At 40.9% G+C, this 22271-nt stretch overlaps 1 protein-coding gene across 2 annotated transcripts in view; it reads left to right on the forward strand.

Annotated features, from left to right (window-relative positions):
• The first annotated feature begins 677 nt into the window (after positions 1-677).
• bcl9 (BCL9 transcription coactivator) overlaps positions 678-22271 on the forward strand; it is a 34650-nt gene continuing 13056 nt past the window's right edge. The window contains exons 1-2 of one of the 2 annotated variants that reach the window (XM_077579067.1): positions 678-836; positions 6331-6538. The gene's annotated coding sequence lies outside the window, so the exon portion shown is untranslated. Of the gene's footprint in view, positions 837-860; positions 1355-6330; positions 6539-22271 lie in introns of those variants that run through there. The other variant, XM_077579066.1, reaches the window with a different exon arrangement.

Raw genomic sequence — 22271 nt, forward strand, 5'->3', positions numbered from 1 at the left:
GGCTATATTTTATATACTGTAGTAAAAAAAGAATACCAAAAAAGTTTCCATTTAAATGATTGCAGGAAAATCAAGTGACATGTAAACTGATATTTAATAAAATAACACATTAAAACAATAATTTCATAATTAATAATAGTAATAATAATTTAGTTGTATTTCAAATAATTTCCAGGAAGGCAATTTACATACAAATACCATTATGTTAAAATAGTATAAAAATAAAGTTTATATATATATATATATATATATATATATATATATATATATATAGTGCTGCTCAAAAGTTTGTGAACCCAGCAGGCATGGTCAGATTTTTTGTATAAAATATTAAAATAACCTTATTAAATGTTTAGTCATAGTGACGTCATCCATCCATCCATAGAGACGGTGATGTCCGAGCGCGTTTCCATCCTGAGAACTTGGGGAGTCTGTCGCAAAACTGACAAAACTCCCCCAAACTGGAAATTAACTACTAAAATATAAATTCGGTGTTTATCCAGGTGTTCTGGTGAATGTTTGTTTTATTTTTTTAGGGAATGCGCACCCGAGTGTGCCTCTACTGTCCGACAGCAGCCTCACTGGCACACAGACCTGACCTAGAATTGCTACTTAGAATTCGGAGCAAACCATTTGAGCGCAACGGAGAGGGGTGCTCCCGTCGGCGGTAGTGCTAGTAGACCGACGTCAGGAAATCTTGACTGAGACGCAATGGAGTAGGACCACTGGAAAAACTCGGGTGAAGGGGGGGGGAGACGTGTTTGTATTTTATTATGGTGCCGCGACCATGTTGTGATTTTGGCGTGCCGCGAAGGAGGAGGAATTAAAAGTCCCAGGTGAGTGTCATGTTTTTGGTAGTCCTGGACCAATCCAGGTGGACAAGAAAAAAAGAAAAGTGTCGCCAGTGTAAGGCACACTTCGCCTCCTGGCAACGGGGCACACGCGGGGTCCTCCTCCCGGGGACAGCTCACTCCGGTATCCGTCCGTCTCCCTCCCGAACGACACCCCCTCCCCACACCACCCACCCGAAGGCTCTTCGGCTGCTGGCTAGCAAAGCCCCGCGTCGCGTCCACAGCCGTGGCGGACAACCGAGGCGCTCCTTTTCCACGTTACAGAAGCCCCATTTTTTTCCCTCCACTCCCCCTCCTCCTCCTCCCATTCCCACCAAGCAACCAGCGCGACAAAAGCGGATTATTCACGATGGTCTCGGCATGGCGCAAAAGCCGTGGAGAAATGCTGTTTTTTTAGCCGCCGACAGCGGAGGACCGCCCGTGCTTGTTGGTGAAAATGGAAAAAAAGGATACAATGCCCGCCGCGCGTGTTGTGCATTCCACGGGAGCTCCGCGGACGTGGGGTATTGTATTTTTTTGTTCTCATTCAAAAAATTGCTCTTTGGTGTGATTCGTACACGGCCGCGGTGAGAGATTATAAAGGCCTTGAGCCTTCTCATCTTAATTGTTACATTGTTAACGGAGCTAGCATAACTTGAACAACGCACGCCCGCCGACCGAGGGCCCTCACATTTGGGGCTTTTATCTTTGTGAAGCCACGACGACACCGTGAAGGCACCTCTTGTGTTGCGTTTGGGGCCGCCCGAGACGTTGTTCTCTCCGTCCACTGGCCTCCCTCTTTCGGGGAAGACTTTGTTTGCGCTGGCCGAGAGGCTCCATGAATGCTCAAGTCCTCCTTCCACCCCCACCCCCACTTCACCCCCCACCACAGAAGCAGCTCTGTGGCGAAACAGGAACAACTTCTTTTTTTAGGGGAAAAATGGGAGAAAAAAAGTTGCTGGAGTTTTTCAAGCGCCATTGGGCTTGAATTTTTTTTGGTGTCCGCCAGGAGTTGTCCAAGTGGGGCGCTGAGATTCAATGGGGAGGTGGGGGAGTCTCAACACTCGAGACTCAAGACTGATGCGTAGCCGATGTGTGCTTTAAGTTTATTTATAGTTTGGGGTTTGTAGCCGTGTGTGTGTGTATTTTAGGAGGCAGTTTGTGAGGAACTTTGTGCGGCTTTGTGCTGTGTCACACACACTTGAAACACGCCAAAGTGTGTGTAGCTTTGTTTCTGTTGGACCTGAGCCACAGGTTCTTGTAGTGCTAGCATACTTTTTCTGATGTCCACAAATAGCAATAGTTTACGTTTATATTGTGTAACTATTTGGTCTTCATTTTTTTTTTAAACTCGCTTAAAATCTTGTTTTTCTCACAATTCTAGCATTCTGGGTGATGCTTTTATCAGGTTGGGGGCAGGTATGGGCTTTTAGTGGCATCCACAACTTAACATGCTAAAGCTAGTTAGCTTCCAAGAAGATACTATCCACAAGTTCTTAGAGTTTCTGCGCACTTAAAAATGTCCCTTTGTCACGTCTTGCTCAATAAGGGGATACACCAGTATTGAAATTGACCTTAATAATGTGTAGCCATATTTCGAGTAAATCTTGTAGGTCAATATAGAGCAAATCTGGACTCTTTGCACCCAGCAGCTTCATGTTAAAACTAACTTTTTAAATGGACACTAGTAACAGGTTTTTCTACCTTTAGCGAACATCAAAAATACTCCCCTTCATTCCTTTATAAAAATACATAAGATTTAAAAAAATTGTATTTGTAAGGTTAAAGCTTTAAGTTTGATCATATCAACATGCGCTCACCTAGAGCTAAATGCTAAAGTTAGCTTTCAATTCAATAGTATCCACAGCTTCTTATGAAGTTTTAGCACCTAGTTAGAAATGTTCCCTTTATCATTTGTTGTCTTTACAAGCATACTTAAATGGGGAGTTTGCAGCAAAAACAAAACAAAGCACTTTTAGTCTCATGTGTTAGAGTTTGTCTGTATGACCTAACAGTATAATATAATTAAAAAGATCTTGGGGTGGGCAATCATTCCTCACTGTCTTCATCTTTTATGCCTCTAATTTTATTTTAATTATTATTTTTAAAACGCACCACAACTTCTCTATAATAGACCAGAGACAGAAGGCCTGACCGAGGGGTGTTGCCAATCATTTGCCGTACCCACACAGACACACGCTGCAGCCTTACAGGACACCCAGCAGCCTCACTTTTCTTGGCTGGATTAATTACATCCAGTTAGCAACGAAAGTTAAAAAGAAGGAATTGGACAGCACTTGAAACTAAACAAGCGTAACATCACAACACTCCATCATGAATAAGTCATGCTAGCAATTTACGTTCTTACAGTGCACGTTCATGATGGTGAGGAGCGTGGTTTTGGGAGGAGTAAAAGTGAAGTGAGGCTACATTCAAATCTTGGTAGCATTTTGGATACATTGCAATACAAACTTATATGGTTTAGACTGATATTTTAGCTGTTATTTCCATTAAGAGCGACTTTTAGATTTGGACAGGTTAAAATAGCAAATCTGTGCTACCCAGAACTAAATGCTGCCAGGGGCGAGCTAGCTTTCACTTGGATAAGCAACAGGTTATTTTACGAATTTGTACACTCTCCAATCTCCATCCTTTTTCTGCCTTATAAGCATCCTGATTAAAGGGAATTTATTGACATAAAAGGCACAGCCATGACTGTTATTTTCAGCATATTTTGGGCTTACATAAGCCCAGGTCAAGATGCCACATATGGCAGCTAAGTATGCTAAAGCTAGCTTTCAGTTGGAATACCAACAATTACACTTTTTTCCCCTTGATAAATGGTTTCCCTTGTTGTTTTGTTACTTTCCAAAGTGTTCACAGGTATTGGAATTTAGTGTGTGACCTTTATAGCTATTATTGTTAAGGGCACTTTTGGGTTTATTCTTTGGCTCATTGTATCTAATCTTTTGTGTCCTTATGCAAGTGTGTTGTCTTCTAAAAGCCTACGGATAATGGTATTTAGAATACTCAGGTGTGTGTGTGTGTGGTGATCAGCCAATTTGGAAACGTACCTGATCAGTATATGTGTGTCAAATTATTAGTGCCTTTCATTGCCGATCACAAAAAACGCTCAACAGCTTGTACTTTGCAGCCTGCATCCAAATAGAGCCTGTGTGCAGTGTAGCGTCCCCTCCCCATTAATACTGGACGTGACAGACCAAACTAGTAACTGAATCATATCTGGGATGTATGTCAATTTGAAACTTAAAAAATAAAATAAAAGGGTTAGAATGTTTTTTGAAAAAAACAAGATTGCCAGACAAATCGAACGTGATTGGTATCGGCCAATCTCACTCATGGAATATTGTATCTGAATCTGCAGCATAAAACCCTGACCAAAACACACATTATTATTATTACTAATTATTATTATCAAAAGCGTCTGTGTGACTTTTGTAACTGTTTTAGGGAAAGCTGCTATCGATCAACTTAGTGCCTAAAATAGCTGTGCATTCATCTTTCAGTAAAAATAAAATACAAAAACACACTGTACAACCTGATGATACAAGTGATGGCATAGAAAAGCATCTTGACAAGTCAGTTGTTAGCTATTTAGCAGCTAACGCTAGTCCCCCATTGAGGCCGGTACTCCTTTAGGAATAAAGTGTCACACCTGCGCTGGGTACAAGAATTGATGTTTACTGAACTCATATTCCAAATAGGGATGCACGATAATGCTAATTTTAACCGATAAACCAATAATTTAGAAAGTGATGATGTCGATAACCGATAAGTAAGACAATAAGTATTTGCAAAATTAACTTGAATACAAATATACTTTCGAGTCCTATTATATGACTAACATGTACAAATACATTGTGTAAAGCACCATGAAGCTGAATTTTATTGATATCCCTGCTTCAAAGACCACCGGTAACTCATTTTGAGTTTGCCCAAACAAAACAGTCATGTTTTGAAAATGCAACAAAAAACTGCAACGGTAACATTTTGGGGAAAAGAAAAGAAAAAGAAAGTCCACATTGGAGACTGCCAAGTCGTGATGATGCATCTTCTGTGAGCATGAGGTCGCGCACATTATGACGTTACAAATATGCGACACTACCGTAGGAGAGGGGAAGGGTTGAGGAATTGGGCACAACTTGAGCCACAACTACAACAGATGGACCAACGTGGCATGTCTATTATTATTGGAGGATTTCTTTATTATCTGGTTTATCTGTATGACATAAAATTGGTCGATAATTATTGTGCATCCCTAATTCCAAATTTTCCAACCTAGGAGATGTTCAGATTTTGAGGTATCACCAAATCAGCATTATGCCGCCTAGTTGTTAAAAAGACATGTTTGTAACCCAAATCTACTGCACAAGAAAGTTTCCCTTGTGACATTTTGTTACATTTCTAGGAAGAAATAGGTATATTTGATTGAATTTAAATGTCTAAAACCCCTTTTCATGTGACCCTTCTTTGTGCCGCATTTTATGGACTATGTGTATGCTCTGTCCAAGCTTGGTTTCCATGCGCACAAGGCACACTTACTTATTTGAAGACTGAGGGCCCCCTCAATTGCTAAGCAACACCGCTGTCTGCTTGCATCATTTATTTATGTGATGCACACAGGTTCTTATTTATCTCTTCTTCCAATTCGACGCTGTCGTCTTTTCATTATAGCGACCTGTCAAATGTTTGTTGGCAATAAACTGGTAGCCGTCCCGTGAGGCTGGTGGGCTTCTGATTTGGTGAACTTTCAAAATAAAATTTCCAGTTGAGATGAACTGTATCAAAAATTTAAGGGGTCCGTGGTCTACAACTGTCTGATATATGACATTTTGAGGTTACAATGGCACACTATCAACTAGTTTGTGCAGCATCTTAAGAATGTGTGTTACATTGCCGCTATATGAACGGAACTCAACGTAGCAGGCTCGTTCTTTATTTGGACGGCATCACAAACAGATGGACGCAAATGTGCTTGCATTAGTCACAGAACCAAACTGAAGCCTTTTGTTTACCAAAAAAAAAAGGTGAATACTGGCTCCTCGAGAATTGAACACAAATGGGAAGCAGAAACCTCCCAAAATAAAACTAGTAACAGCGCTTTAAATTGACTTACCAGAGGCAACACTCGGACCCATCCCCAAAACTACATGACTCCGGGCGATCATCTCTGAGTAGCGTGACACCTAAAAAAAAATTCTCGTCTTTAAAGATGCGGGACTTTTGAGGTATCTCTGTATACAAGATGGAGCACGTGTAACCTGTCACAGGCTTTCGTGTGGTCCCTCATCGCTTGAAGTTTAAATAAGTGTTTGGTTGGAAAAGGAGCGTAAACAGTCGGTGACCTAAAACTTTGCACCGCTTGTATGTTTGCTCCATGTTGTCATGTCAACACGAGCGACTGAGTGCTTTTCCTTGCCGCTGCGCTTGTTTGCTTGTCACCCGGTGAAGCAAAGTTCTCTCTCCCTGTGTGTTGCAGGTGTGAATGACTTGTGGCTGTAGGGTGTCGTGAGTGGGCCAGCTTCCTGCAAGTGCACACGCTCGCGCGCACACACTCACACACAGCCTCCAGGGGGGAGGGGGCTGACTGCGAGGGCTCCGGCGGAGAGCACACATCAGTGCCCAGGAGACCCAAGGCCTGGTCTTCCATATGAGGCCCTGCTCAAGGGGCAGGGGGGGCTTCTGAGGTAAGTCCAATTTGACTCTGCTGCTCTCTTTTTACACCCATTAATAAACACACCTTCTCATAATGATTTTCAATTTTTTTTCTCCCATCTTTTGGAGAAACTACGATAACATTTTGCAGTGGCCAGATGTTTTTTTTTTTTTTTTAATTGTTTTAATGTGTGGTTTTTTTGTTTGTTTTTTACATTGGTTTCTTAAGGGTAGAGCATAAAATCAAACTAAAAATGCCCAATGGGAAGTAATGGAATTAATCACTTCCAAGGTGCCTGTCACCATAATAAATCATTTTTATAACTGTACAGGCAATGTTTTGAATAACTTTCTTTGCTGTCACAACAATACGTTTGCTGCTGTATAATAAAATTGTGTAATCACCCTAAACTCTGACACGCATTGGGGTGGGGATTACAGCTTTTGCTAGGGTAGAGTCTTCGTTCTTAATAAACACAAAACACAGCTGGTTTTCTGCTCTTTTTTTTTCGGTTAGTTTGATCATATTTTACTGAATAGCCAGGACAGAGAAGTTTCTATTTTTGTCATCTTCAGATTTTTCCTGTATGGTACCTTATGTGGTGGTATCACAAAGAGGCAAAAGACAATAATAGTGTATGGGCATTTGTAGACGCCTTTCATGGCGCCCAAGATCACCTTACAACAGTAATAAAAATGTAACGATAATTAGGAATGCCATAAAAGATAGGTCATAAAAATGTGTGAAAGTCAGATGACCTATGCAGATTGAGGAGCTTTAAGACCGGATTTAAATTGTGCAGGGAAGTCGATCTCTTCGAGTGATTGTGGAAATGAATTCCATGGGCGAGGGGCTACATTGCTTTTAAAAACTTCAGACACAAAATTGGGTACAGTGAGAAAGAGGCATTGAATAAGTTTTTCATGCAGTCAAAATTCCGGTTCTGAAACATTTGGGATAACACGTTTACATGCATAAAGTTACTCCCATATACATGGTCATTTTGCTCAATTGGAAAACATGATTGAAATCCCGACGCGCAGAATAGACGCAAATAGACGTCATTTCTGCTTTTAACTTTCTACGGTCAATATAAGACCTTATATTCATGTCAATCACCATGCTAAATAAAGAGGTCGGTTTCCTCCTCCTCTGCTGCGTCATCATGTTTGTTTACCTGTATAGAATATGTGGCATTGTTGTCGTAGAGACAGAAAATAACGTAAAAACAAATGTATTAGGCTCGTTTAGCAAGTACTCCAAAGACCCAAGATTCCTTGCGAATAGAGCATGCACTGAAGGCAAACCCAATCTTGTCATGTACTTAATCACTTTATAGAAACAAATGTGACTTCAATGTGAATGGAATGCGTCTGTGAATTGACACCAATGCCGGAAAAACATGTCACATGGTGCAATGTTTATGGAAGTAAATATGGTCTGGTGTGTAGCGTTCACCTCAGGTCTTTATATGAAGTCTGTGACTACGTTTACAGGCAGTCATTATTCGGGTTAAGGTGAGAATTCCGGTTTCTGAAACAATTGAGGTAACACGTTTACATGCGTGGTGGAACGAGTTACTCTGGTTTACATGCTCATTTGTGCTTGATTGGAATAATAACCCGTTTGGACCGCGACATGCGGACAACGTAATTCTGGAAATGACTTAATTTCCGCTTTTAACTTAGTATACGTTCAATAAAATACATTATATTTGTGTCACTCAACACGCTAAATAAAGTAGTGAGTTTCCTCCTCGCTCCTTTAGTGTGGTTCTTTGTTGCGAGCGTCATTTTTGTTGACAACGGCTTGAGTATTTCCGGTGGGATACACGGCAGAAGCACGGACTTGTATACTTACATAAAAAATAACGTGAAAACGCAGCGGAAAAATCAATGTATTCAAGGGAGGCTCCTTTAGCAAGTAGGACGTAAGTCGTGACTATATAGACCAAGATTCCTTGCGAATCAAATAAGCGAAGAAGAGAAGACAAAGAAGAAAATAGCGATCATGCGCACAGCGAAAAACATTGCCCCGATCGATCGAGAGATTCCGAATGCATTTATATGAGCAAGAATTCTGGTTATGAAAGGAGTAACCCAGGGTTCTTATAGCATATTCGGGTTATTGCACGTTTTTACATGGCCTTACGAAACCTGAATATTGCTAATATTCGGGTTTTAAAAGGTTTATTGACTGCATGTAAACGTTCCTCGTGCCTCCCACCAGAAATCCCATTGAGTAGTTGAGGAGCTTGACAGAGAAGCATGACGGGAGGAGGGACAAATGTTTTCATAAATGAGACAATGGTTGATGTCATTTACCAACAATTGTCATTTTGGTTAATCCCTAATCATTTGGTAGTTTTATGAATTGTTGCACTTCAGGACATTCAGTTTTGGAAAATCCACTATAAAACACAGAAGTGCAGGATAACATCTTTGTCCTGCTATATCCGATTTTGCCCGTGTTTATTCAGGTTGTCGAGTCTTTTTTTTTTTTAATGAATTTTTTTGCGTATTTTCCTGGACTGTTCAACACACATTTCCTGATGCTTTTTTTGTGTAACCCTGCTTGATTGTCGTTATCTTCCTTACGCTAGTAAACAAAGTGGTGCCTTTGTTTGATAGCTTAACACTTCTCTGATGCAACTGTGACGACTGTGGCGCATGTTCGCTCTCTTTTGACATTTATCTGCAAAGGCATCTGTAGCATTGTCGTGATGAGAGGAAGCCCTTGAGTTGTGGCATTACTAATTATTCCCCGGGAATGAGGACGTCATAGCTTGCGCTCACTTGGCTCTATCTGCACGTTGTTTGGTCTTATGCTATGATTTGGACACAATCATGGGACAAAACTCGGTCATGCTGCTCTTCCTCAAATCTCTGTCCCGGCAGTTTATTTATCTGCTATCTAATCCCTACGCATGTTAACCGAAAACCGTGGGGAGGTGGAGGACACCCGGGAAATAGATATTGATGGAAGGCAGCAGAGGATTTATTTTTTCTTCTGTTCATTGGCCTCTCATCTTTCTTTTTGTATTTGTTTGCTCTGTGGGATTTCTAATTAAAACTCCAAAGATTTGTGCTATGTTAGAGGCGGTTTGCTCACTTCCCTACGGAGTGCTTTGTGGGGTGCTCCTCTCAGTCATACAGATAATATGTGTAGAAGCCCACCATATTGATTTCCGCTCTCTGGACTCACTTTTTTGCTGTTGCCTTTGATCCATGTTAATAACATTCAAATTCAGCAGCACCAGGTCGTACACTTGAGTTATGGCTCAGATCAGTTCAGTCCTGATCAGGCTTCTGTTTACATTATGGGGTGCGGTACATCATAGCATAAGCAGTAATTCATCAACTACTGTTGAATGTTTTCTACAGTGTTTATCCTCATAAGGGTCACAAGTAACTGGAGTCTATCGCCATCAACTTTAGGCGGGACAAAGGGTACGCCCTGGAGTGGTCACCAGTCAGTCGCAGGGCACAGATAATTCACATTCACACTTATCATCAATTTAGAGTCTTTGGTTAACTGAGAGTACCGGGAAAAGACCCACGCAAGGATGGGGAGATCATGCAAACCAGGCCTTTCCCCGGCAACCCACCAGTCTTTCTTTTGCTTTGAATCATCCCCTCGCAATGCAAATCATTTTTTAAAATGTTTGCCTTTTTGTTTTCTTACCATCAATTACTGGTAACTTGATCCTTTCATTTGACATGAAAGAAGTCAGACAATTTTCTATCGACCAATCAACAGCCGACATTGTGTCTCACTCCACCCCCATAAGTGGACCGAAGTGTACCACTGCATGCGACATCATTGAAGCAAAAATTAAAAGTCAGTCTGGTCTGCTATGTCTTTACTCATACTCAGAAAAAAAACAAAAAAACTTTTACCGGTAGTATGGATGACAACACTTTGTTTGTTGTTTTTCAAAAATAAAATAGCCCACCTGTTCCAATTCTTGAGGCAATTGTACCATGAACCCAACTCGAATGATCTGAACATTTATATCTGCGTATGGCTAAAATTAGTCATTGCTGTTCCACCGTCTGTCTCAAGTGTTAAAGATTGGTAGAAGTGATAAAAAATGCTAGATTTAAAGCTTCTTTTTTTTGCGTATTCATAATATGGATTATTCCTTTGACTGTTACCACCCCTCCCAAATATTTTTTAGCAGTCTTGACATAGCTGTGCTGACTAACAAACAAACTGGAGAAAATATAACCTGCTTGGCAGAAGTAATGATCCCAAAACCCGTTAATACAACTCCATGGCTCTCCATTTGCCGGTTCACCAAACTCGACTGTCTGACCACATTCAGTTATTCAGTGGCCGTGGTCTGACAGATTCAACTTAAATGGTAACGATGCACTTTAAGACTCGGCGGGGCATTTCTTTTTAGTGCCCGTTATAATTTTTCTATGTAAACCAGCACACCCCAAAAAAAATGGCCACCTATTTTGTCAAATTAACACGTTGTGCGTCAGAGGCAGAGGCAGTGCAAATTGGCAACAACACACACTTGTGCTCACACGCACACTTTCATACATGCAGTGTAGTTGCCCACAGTGGCGACTTGCTTGTATGAAAGGCATCAAATTTGAGTTTTGTAATTCAGTGAGGATTGTATTTGATCCAGTTCTTTGCTGACCATGATGGAAATATCACCACTTTAAAACCCAACATTTGTAAATCATAACATTAAGGGAAAGCGGCCACATGAGATGTCACTCCAAACAAATGTTTTAGGGCTCTAAGGACCAGCGTGGAGTTCTTTTTATACAGTTGAGCATGCCGCTGTGAGCGGTTACATCAATAAGTAAAAATGTTTTCTATGGCAGCATTTTGTAGCGTTTTTGTGCAGGTCTCATAAGCCTATTTTTCGCCACGAAAATACACTTTAGTGCAGTGTGTGTTCTTTTTGTGGTTCCATTGTCATGTATTGGTGCCGGTGGTAATTGGAACAAATGTATTTATTGATTCTCTTCTGCAATTACATCAATGGCTAGGTACAATATGTGCATTGCCCTTTTAACAATTTATTCATTCTATCTCAGTGGTCTCTAGGCTCTGTCTACACTACTTATCTAAATGACCAATAAAATCCTGTTTATTATGTTTACCAACTGTTATGGAGAATAATTATTTAGCACGTATTAACATAAGTTTATACTGTTTTGCGGACACCTGTATATTCCTTAACAATGGGCTTTTCACTTGTACATGAAGCAATATCAAAGTGACCTTGACTGATGAGCCTGAACATGCTACTTGCTTTCCTGTCTAGCTGACCCTCCCTTTCTCCTCTCCAAGAAACTTAACCAGGCTGCATAAAAATCTTCCCATGATAATACTACTATTCCACAGCACAACATTATGGATATACAGTATGGGAGCCCGACACTCTGCCACCCGTTGATTGTTGGTCGACAAAGACTTTGTGACAACAGGAATGGAATGGAAAGAACACAAAGCATGTCATCTTGTAGTGAAGACCAATATGCTAAAAAGGAAGAACACTGGGAGATGGATGTCCTCCGTTTACTGTGTAGTGTGCCTCTCTACTAAAATCATTGGAGGTTTACACTATCTTGCTGCTATGATGTCACACTATTTATGAGCCAATTTACCAGATTATGGTTTACCAAACCAAACCATACCCTGACGACAGGCTGAACAGAATGAGTTTTACCACTTTGTGGGAACATGACTATACAGACGCTCCCCACCTTACGAACGAGTTACGTTCCGGACGATCGTTCGTAAGGTGAATTTGTTCGTAAGTTGCTTCAGTGCTATATTTTGTATTATAATTTATGTTTAAAGCCTATATAAGTATATTGAAGGTTTATATAAGTATGTTTAAGGCTTGTACAAGTAACCTGCATTGGTTTGTACTGAAAAAAACTTAATAAAATGGAGAGAATACGTACAGTACTGTACTGTACTACGTATGTTAGAGAGAGAGAGCGAGAGACACACACAGTATGTACATGTATGTAATAAGATAAATAAAATGAAGTTTAACTTACTTTTGGAAGATGTACTCGATGCTTAAGGAGATGATGGAAGAGGAGGATTTTATATCATGAGAGATTCTTCGTCGTCGCTGGAATCGGCTTCAAAAGTTATTTCCTGCTTCATGGGGACCGGCGTTTCTTCCTCCTCCTCCTCGCCACGTTGCTCAGCCTCCAATGAGCTCTCACAGCGCCAATCGTCGGTATTAGTGGCAGAAAGAAGCACTACGCGCAATACAAAATCTAACTTACAGCATTTCTTTCCAAACATTTTTCGACATACTGTACGCGCAGAAATGTTCGTATGTACCGTTGTTCGCAACTCGAATGTTCGTAAGTAGGGGAGCGTCTGTACTCAATGAGCGCATGTCAGTCGGGAGGGGTGGGCTCCGGATCTGCAGGGAAGTGACGGATCAGTCGGAATGCACACCCATCCATCATTCTGCTTTCATGTTTCTCTACTGTGATTGACAATTGAGTGACAAGCAGACTTGCCCACCTGCCCCTGACAGGAGTGATCTTCTCATGCTAGGCTGTTGTCATGTGGAAGGTCCCGTGGCCTTTGGGATCTTTGCAATAACTGCCTGTTTGATTTCGGTGATTCAGTGGGTATGATAAATTACTCAATAAGAATTCCGTTGCTTGTTTGGAATTGTATTGTTCATTATTCTTATCTTGAAGGAACAGAGACAAAATTGAGTTTGCAACATGCAGCAAATTGAGGAATTGATTGTTAGTAATTTTCTCCTTTGTTGATCAAGGAAACTTGTGGAAATGTCCATCCCCAGATTGTAGACTGGGTTCTGGTCTCCCTCCAGTTGACAATAACAAGGAATGAATCAGACTGTGGACATTGCGACAGTGTGGCTGACTCTTTAGCACATCCACCGTTCCCAAAATATGCATGGTAGGTTAAGACTCTTAAAATGTTTGTAGCGTGAATGATTGTTTGTTGATATGTGCCCTGCGATTGTTTGGCGACGTGTTCAGGGTGTACCCTACCTTTCACCCAAAGTCATCTCTGATTGCTTTCGGTACACCTGTGACCGTAGTGAGAATTAGTGGTAAATAAAGTGGATGGATGACTATTGCCATTATATAATTATTCTCCATATTCTCCATCTCTATTCCATAATGTCAAGAACAATGATGGTTCTTTGATATTTTTTTTGTCCAACTTTAGAGGTATATTTAACCCAAAAATGTAGGTTGAACTCTTACCATTTAATTTGGATTGCTTATTTTTACTGCCAAGTACAATTATCTCCTTCATACCCTCACTTACTTGGCTGTTCACAATTACCATCTTAATGACATGACGTAAACATGGAGTGACTGTTGATCGATACGGGCACATTCATACACACGGCAAGCACACCACTTTCCCACTTTTGATTTAATTTGTGGTTTTAAAACTCATCACTCCACTGAATTAATCAAGCTACCGTCAGATAAAATCATATTGATCCGTAAGTGCTGATTTGACATGTGTTCCTTAAGTACTGCATTCATTTTTCATGTGATGACATGAGTCAACTGCAATGCCTTCTGGTGTCCATCTTGATTACGGGTGCTGTTATAAGCAGCTAAATGGCGGTGGGCAAAATGTGGACTAGAATCAAACGTCTGGCAAATCAACATGTTCAAATCTTTATGCTGTCCTTTCATTCTTTTGCTACTGACTGATGACATCCAAAAGGGTGCCACTCCTTCATTTTCAATCACTCACGTCATGTCTAAAACCAGCATGTTTCATCCTGTTTGCTTTTTTACTGACTGTATATATTCAAGATGTTTATTTACTGTGCAATTACCTTTTAGTATAAGAGCATGTATTTAATGTCAAGAATCTGAATACTAATTTAAAGTTATTCCAAGTAAAAGAATAAACCCGCGTTGTCATTATCACATCCACGTGTGCTGACATGATTGATTGATTGATGGGATGACAAATGACAATCATGACACTTAGGCTACCGAATTTTTATTGTCAATAAATGTACTTAATGATAAATTGCCAGCCAGTCTAATTAGCATTTTAGTTCTAAGGTTGAGTGGCAGCTTTCTTTTATGTTGGAATTGATTATAAACCATTGTTGCTGTACTATGTTGTTAGCACATTTAGCATGTGGCGCTAATGGCAGAGCAGAGATGCCATGTTGTCGAAGAGTCTCTCAGGAGAGAAAAGAGCACAAGCTGGCAAACTCCAAGTTGCAACCATCAAAGCCATAAAGCGGCGGTACAGTTTTCAGACGTTATTAGGACAAATAAGTACCGACTCGTGGGTGTCGTGGTATGTGTGTAAGCACGCATATATTTATCTGTGCCTGTATATTTAATTGGGCAGGTCTTAGCCAGTGTGTTTAAAATTCCTCTTGAATGACACACTCGTGCAAACTGGGGTAATTCAGGGACACAGTCTGGCTCTCCAGAGTGGTGCGTTTTATGATGGCTAGGAGGTTGCACATGGCCTGCATTACTACATTAGCTGGGTTCCTTATTCTCATGGCAGTTGCTCGATAAATAATAAACACGCGGGGACATAATGGCGAGTGGCAGTAATCTGCGAGGTGCTCCGATAGTGTCCTCCAGGATCAAACTGTTGCACAACTACTGTTATATTTTAACTTAAAAATGTTTTTTGAATTTATTAATTATTGATTTGAAAATGCATACATTCTTGCGTCTACCCATTTTTGTGGTTGACTTAACCAAGTTAGCCAACTCTTTGAGCTCAAGTTGTTATATAGTGGGGGAGGGGAGACTCATTCCAGACCTCCATTTTAGCCACAGCCCAAAAATTAGGAAGAGAAAAGAAATGGTGAAAAACAGTTAAACGCTCAGTACTCAGTTTTCAGTGTTTTCACATTTTTTCAGCAGCATTTTCAAACATGTAAAATGTATTCAGAAACAAATCTTTGATTTCACTTTACAGGGACTGTAATTGATCAGTTTCCTAACTGTACTTACCTAGAAACGTTTGCATGTAGCAGTACCAGACATTAAGGTGGTTTAACAAAGCATTTCCGTCCGCTGCTTTAAGTAATGCTGCATTTTCTAGTGCGATCAGTTGGAAGGTCAACTGTTTGCATTGCATTTTAATGCACATAAATAAGCGATGATACAAGGGAATTCCCCGGCCCTCCTGTCCAAAGTGGCTTGGCAAAGTGGAGTGCCGTCTTCAACGCTCATATTTGATGCTTCTTTGTGATTTGATATACGCTGAATCAAAAACATTAACGTAAATGAATTAAGTAGCGGTGGCATGAATGTAAACTATTGACTCATGCTTCCAAGAGGTCTGGAGAGTCCCTAATGGGACTGGCTGTTGGGTTTTCTCACAATGCTTTTAGCCATCGGGAGACATCCTTCCAGCATGAGCGGGGGGAGGAATGTGGTTGGAGTGTGGGAGCAACTGTGAGGAACGAGGGAGGGAGCACGGTCAAGAGGCATGAGGAAAGTACGGGTGTGGTGGGGGGCAGGGAGATTTTCTTTCAATCGGGTTAGCAATAACTACCCAGAGCAATGGACTGAGGAACCGTGATGCATCATCTAAGTGAGCCTTACCTAGATAACGAAAGTCCAAAAAGAAAGCTATTTAATAAGTCGCAAAACACTGTTACTTGCTTAGAATTATAGCTGAACCTTTATGTTTGTTCAGGTGTTTGTTTAATTACCTCCTCTTCCTGTCTCTACAGAGAGCACTACCTGGCCAGTTGCACTGTGTGAAGGGTGCGTTGAGCCAAGAAGAAGGAACCTGTTTAAATTTCAGAGCAGATTGCGAAATTTAGTTTTGCCTCACTTAACTTGCTTGACTTGGATAGACGATTATACTTCAGGGGAGTTTACACATATCATTATGTTTTATTTGCATGTTCCTGGCTTTATTTATTTTTTGAGAATCCGTATTAATTCGATGCGATTCTCGATCGTAGAGTACATGTGATTCAAGGATGTAACAATTTAAAAGGGCAACGATTCGGTTTGATGCAATGGGATTACGATTCCATATGGTACGACTGTAGCTTTTGTCATGTTTATTAATATTTAACATTTTGTAAAAGTTCTCCAAACCCCAAACTATTCAATTTTAATTAAATTCAAATAAACATCATCATCATCATCCCTCATAAATAAACGTGGTATTTTTTAACCTTCTCCCAGGGTTTCCCCGAGTGCTTTTTAGGCCTGGCGGATCGCCAGGCTTTTCTTGACGCCACCGCCATGCTAAGCATCACCCCCTCAACCCCGATGTTTTCTAGGGCAAATCTTGTATCGCGGTGTAAGGAGTTAAGGTGTTCCGGGTTGCTAGTTTTGGAAGGAATTGGAATTGAATATTAGACAGTAGCTTTAACATGTTCAGACAGCCATTTTCCACCAAGTGGTTCAGTTTGCCATGGTTCCGTGTGAATCCAGTAAACCTTAATCAGGCTTGTGCTTCCACCGCAAGCAGCACCTCAACAAAGGCGTACTGGAAAGTGGGGCCAGATATTGTGTGGAGATGAATAATAGAAATGTGATGAAATGTATACCGCGCTGAACCATTCCGCATGGTGGAAATTGGAAACAAGGTGTTGTATCTCTTCAGAAAATCTTATAATCAGTTGTGCTAATGCATGATTTCATTACATTTCAGTTTCCTCTTTTTAGATTGATGAAAATCCTTCAAGTAATTATTTCTCATTCATTTTGGAGGTGTTTTTGTGTTCACAAACAGTTTGGTATGAATGGATGGTCTCATTGACATACGATTCAGTTTGCTCAATAATTTAACTCCCAAGTGACTGCGAGAAGGAACTGGCACTTTAAGTTGGACCGTGTTACACATGTTCGCGTTGGGCTAATTTTCCACTCGACATGTAAGGGATTCTTTGTCTTGTGTGAAGTAGCGGTGCTGGGTCCTAAGAAGAAGCCAGCACTTAGCTACAGATGCAGAGAAGGGATGCAGATGGGCAGAGATGTGCAGGGTGATGTGTGCATGTGCATGTTTGTGTGTGTGAGAGACACGGATCAGAGTGTCTGGCAATGCCAGCCCGGCTGGCTGCTGGAAGGGGCCGCCGCTCGTGGCGCCGTGCCCGGACTCCGCCAGCAGATGTGTCACTTGTGAGTCAGCTGTGCACCGCTTGTATCGCCGCGTCTGAGACACAGGCGCCCACCTGGGCTCTCAGCAAAGAGAGCAAATGGTGTAATAACCCCTCTCCTCCTACGGGGACGTCTGTGTCACACCTCCTCGCCAGTCTCTCGTTTCCCTCGCCACTTCCATCATGTTGATGGACGCATTGCAGCTTCTGTCACCATGAGATGACAAAATGTGACACTACACACATGTCTTCTCCCCAGGGATAGAAGAGCATTGAAAACCCACCAGTGATAGGCATGACCATGGGGTTGGTGGGTGGGTGGGGGTGGGGGTTCTGACAAACGGACCGAGGTAGTTAGCTAATGCTATGTTTGCGTGACCTTGCTCATGGCTTTGCTTTTTGTTATCTGTGCAGACAGCATTGTTGTTAACACACATCATACCATATTATGCATGCCAGGCCCATAGTTGGTGCTGTGACTTTGGTAATGAACGTGACGCTAATGGAATTAGCATTGGTGTAATAAATGTACGTTTTGTGATGCTTCAATAGCTCTGTGGGCCGTACTCGCACACGCCCAGACTAAACACTCTACACACATGCAGATTCTCTCGCCGGTTTCAGTATTTACACTCCATTAGCATTATAGTTTTCAAAACTCTCATTTACAAGTATAGTTTCAAATGAAAACAAGTGTACGCCTCAAATATAAAGTTGTCATTTTAATGGATTGCCAGGACAACCTATCTGTTTTCAGTTGTAAACAACCCCTCGGATTTGAACAAAAGTGATTTTCTTTTAATGAATGTTTAAAAGAAATGCTATGCGATTGTCTTACTTGGTCAGATGGACTTGTTCATTCATGTAATCCATACCTATTCTTTCATAAATTCATTAGCAAATAGTTTGTAAGGATTTCCCTGTCAATCGGGGATAATAGATTATTTTATTTAAAATTCTCTCGATTGTGTGGGGTTGATTGTTAAAGAAATTGAGGGAAATATGGCAAATTGAGAAGCACTGTTGATTGCTGTCTGGTAATAATAATTAAAAAAAAAGTAAGTCAATTAATTTCCCCATCGGCCATTAAAATATTATATTAAAATCAAATCCTTATCAGGAACTGGAAGATCTTACAAAAACAAAATGAGTATTTTTATGAACTGTGCAATCTGGACAGAACTTGGTGCAACATTAAAGCTTGTATTGCTGCATAGCAACTTAGCAAGTACTGTTCAAATAGGATTTGATGGCAAGTGCATTGATATTTGTATCCTCGTTCAACTTTATCGGGGGCAAAATCATCTATCTCTGGCGTTTTTTTTATTTTATTTTATTTCTTTTTTTTTTACTAATTATTGACCAATCTAAACTGTTGAAAATGGCTTGCTCTTTTTGATGCTGCAATGTTAATGGTTGAACAAACATTACATTTTTGGGGGTCTCCTAAAAAGTACTGATTTTGGAGGTACATAATGGATATGAAAAACGTGAAATCCATGTCTCTTGATATCTTACTATTTATCATATTCCTTTTTTTCCCAGAATGTTTGAAGCAGGTAGGCTTCAGTAGGGCTCAGGCACTTCCTCCTACTCATGTCAAGTTTGTCATGTGTGATCTCCCATAAATGTGTGTTGCTGTCGGTGTCTATCAGCTCTTCTGCCGGCATTCTTGACATTCTGTGTGTCACGTTTGAGTCATGATGCCGTGTGCAGGGTGTGGCATCGCCTCCATGGATGAGCTCGCTGCCGTTCCAGAGTTTGGTTCTCAAGTGACTTTTAGTGTGTTTCGTGGTGTCTGCCATCAATTGCAAAGGAGGAATGTGGAAAAATAACCCCCTGTTGATGTACTTGTTTTGCTAAACAGATAGTCGTCAGTCTGGCTAAAAAACAAGAAGCAGTTTGCTGTGTGTTTGCCATGGAGCTTGATTGTATTAGTGTGAGATGAATACAGGAAGTCAAAAGCATGGAACAAGGAGGAAGATGGTCTTTTTTAGCATTTCTTAATGGTGGCTTTGCAACTTATATACTATAAATTCTCAGAAAAGCCAAATGTAGCTGATTTGCCCTAAACAAATAAAGGACCTAAAGAAGAAATTGTTGATGGCTACAGAGCTTATTGAGCTGGGATGGGAGCAATATTTCTTTGCGGCTGAATTGCAAAGCGGGATTTGCATAAATAAGGCTGACGACGACAGCTTTGAAAAGAAGGCAAACGCGTTTTTGGTTAGGCCTTGCCATAAGAAGTGTCAGAAAAATTCCAGGCAGTGAGATGAATTAAAGTCGGTGGACAGTGGGTTTAATACAAGGCCAACGACCCCCTCCTCCCTGTCGATCCCACACCATTAACCCCAAACACGGGTATAAATCCTCCCATCTCCCCTCCGGAGCAAGTATGGTGACGTAGCTCAGATGGGTCGTGCGCCAAGCCCAGGATTGCTGTGACATATGCGTGTAATGAAATGCTACCATTTAGTGAAAACCCACTCCAAAGTGGAAAGAGAAGTGTGTGCGCGGGGGGCGGGGGGGTATAATTTGTAGACATTAGTTTCATTTCCCCTTAACTTGTATGCACCGATGCTCTGGTGTCTTTTATTGGAGATGAAGGAAGCAAATGCACCTTTTTATGCTGCTTTGTTCTGTCCTGTACTTTTACAGTAATTTATGACAGAGTTCCTTTACAATTTGTCAGCCACGGGATTTTTTTCAGCCAATTCAGAATTCAGCAGTTTCAGCCTTGAAGCAGCGGAGACGTAGTTGAGATGCCCACAGCAATCAACCGAATGCAATGATTTGAAATGGGACAAATTTGGGCACTTGTGTGAAAATGATCGATTAATCGTGTCTTCACAGTTCACACAACTGATACTAAATAGTGCACTGCTGAGTTCTTGACTAATTTGCTGTCTATAGACAACCAACGCAAACCTCGGCACAGCTCCACTGTAGCAACTCCTCCATGCAGCGTTATTATGCTCAATACGACACTGGCGTTATAACAGGTATTTAGAACATCCAGTGGGAGATTCTTACATGCGAAAAAAAAAAATCATAATACACTGCCTAATTCAATGAGTTAAAGGAAATTTTGTCACATGTCTATCTATAAAAGCAACAAGCAGCATGATTATTTTAAGCAAAATTAGTTTAAGGCCTAAATACTGTTGCATCCATGAATGTGCAACATAAACAGTGAGAGAGGGTGACATTTGAATAGGAAGAAAGTGAAGTTTTGTAGTAGATATTTTAAGGTTCCCCAGACTGCTGAAGTTAAGCATGTCAATACGTCTTCAACGCTGCTATCTTAGAAGTGTGTGTTTTCAGCCGTTGGACTTGCCAGTAGGCTGCTTTCACTTGTTGACATGCTCGTATTTCTTAACAAGAGTCTGTACACTCGAGTTAACTTTATTTTGTTAGCGTTGGCTTGTATATTAGAATATTAGAGGTTTGGTTCAAGCCTCAGGCCCTGATCTTCTGCCTTTTTGTTTGTTTAAGCAAAATATAAAATGGTTGTACACTGTATTTGGAATTATTGAAAAACAAACTGAAATCATGTAAATGAATATAAAAGCAACAATTCTGCAACCATTATATTGCCAAGTTAAAATCATACTTGTTGGTCACTGAATATTTCTCCATAATGCTAACATGCAGTATTGTCCAGCAATAAAAATGTCAACATAGGCTTCTTAAACGGCACTGACACAATGACCCCGTCGTGACAGACTCTAAACTTGGTCCTGGCATTTCAAATACATGTACTTATTGTTCGACAACTAATGCTGAATTCTGACCGTGATAAATGTAAGTTTTTGATATGTCTGAGGAATCTAGTCTGCATCATTACCCATCCCTCCTTTTTGAATATTCTAATCACGAGACACCACAGAGGGTGAAATATTGAAATTGCCTCCCATCTTTCTTTGAAGATCATGATGAACCACACTTCTATTTAATTATTACCACATTAAAAATTCTAAATTGCCTCTACACGACTTTTGTTCCGGACTAGATTAAATGCATGTTGACAGTGACATTAACAAACCATCGATTTTTTTTTTGGAGTTTGTGTGGGGGCATTTTGCATACATCCGATTCACTACTGATTTGTAAATAATTGTGCAACTGTATCACAGTGTGCGATCTGTATTGAGCACACTGAGGAACTTTCACTCACTGCCGCATCTCATGGTGTTTTTTTTTTTGCTTTCCTTATTTCGAGGTTTGTCCAAACAGTGTAAATTGGACACATAAGGGTTCTCTGTTCTTGTGCTCAAGCAGCCGCCTTATGCTCACGTGCCTTTGCGATACGTCCAGCGTAGACGTAAATCACTTTGCTTGTAGTAGACTGTTGAGAGATTAGTGCTGCTGCTGCTGCTGTAGCAGGAGTCTTGTTTTTCTTTCTCCTCATTCCCAGTGACAACCCCCACCCCCCGACAGAACCCCCCCGGACGCTCAAGCGTTCCACCTCCTCTTCTTCCCCAGGAGAACTCTGGTGTCGAACGTTTGGAAGCACTCCTAAATATTTTGGGGATGACAATGTCATTTCACTGACTGGGTTTGCGTTCTCATGCGATCCTTCTGCTTGCTCGCAAGTACACAAACGCTAACACACACACACACACTGAAAATATGAAAATGACCATATTGTGCACATAAG

The sequence above is a fragment of the Vanacampus margaritifer genome, chromosome 11, assembly GCF_051991255.1.
Source record: "Vanacampus margaritifer isolate UIUO_Vmar chromosome 11, RoL_Vmar_1.0, whole genome shotgun sequence".
Taxonomy (NCBI): Eukaryota; Metazoa; Chordata; class Actinopteri; order Syngnathiformes; family Syngnathidae; genus Vanacampus; species Vanacampus margaritifer.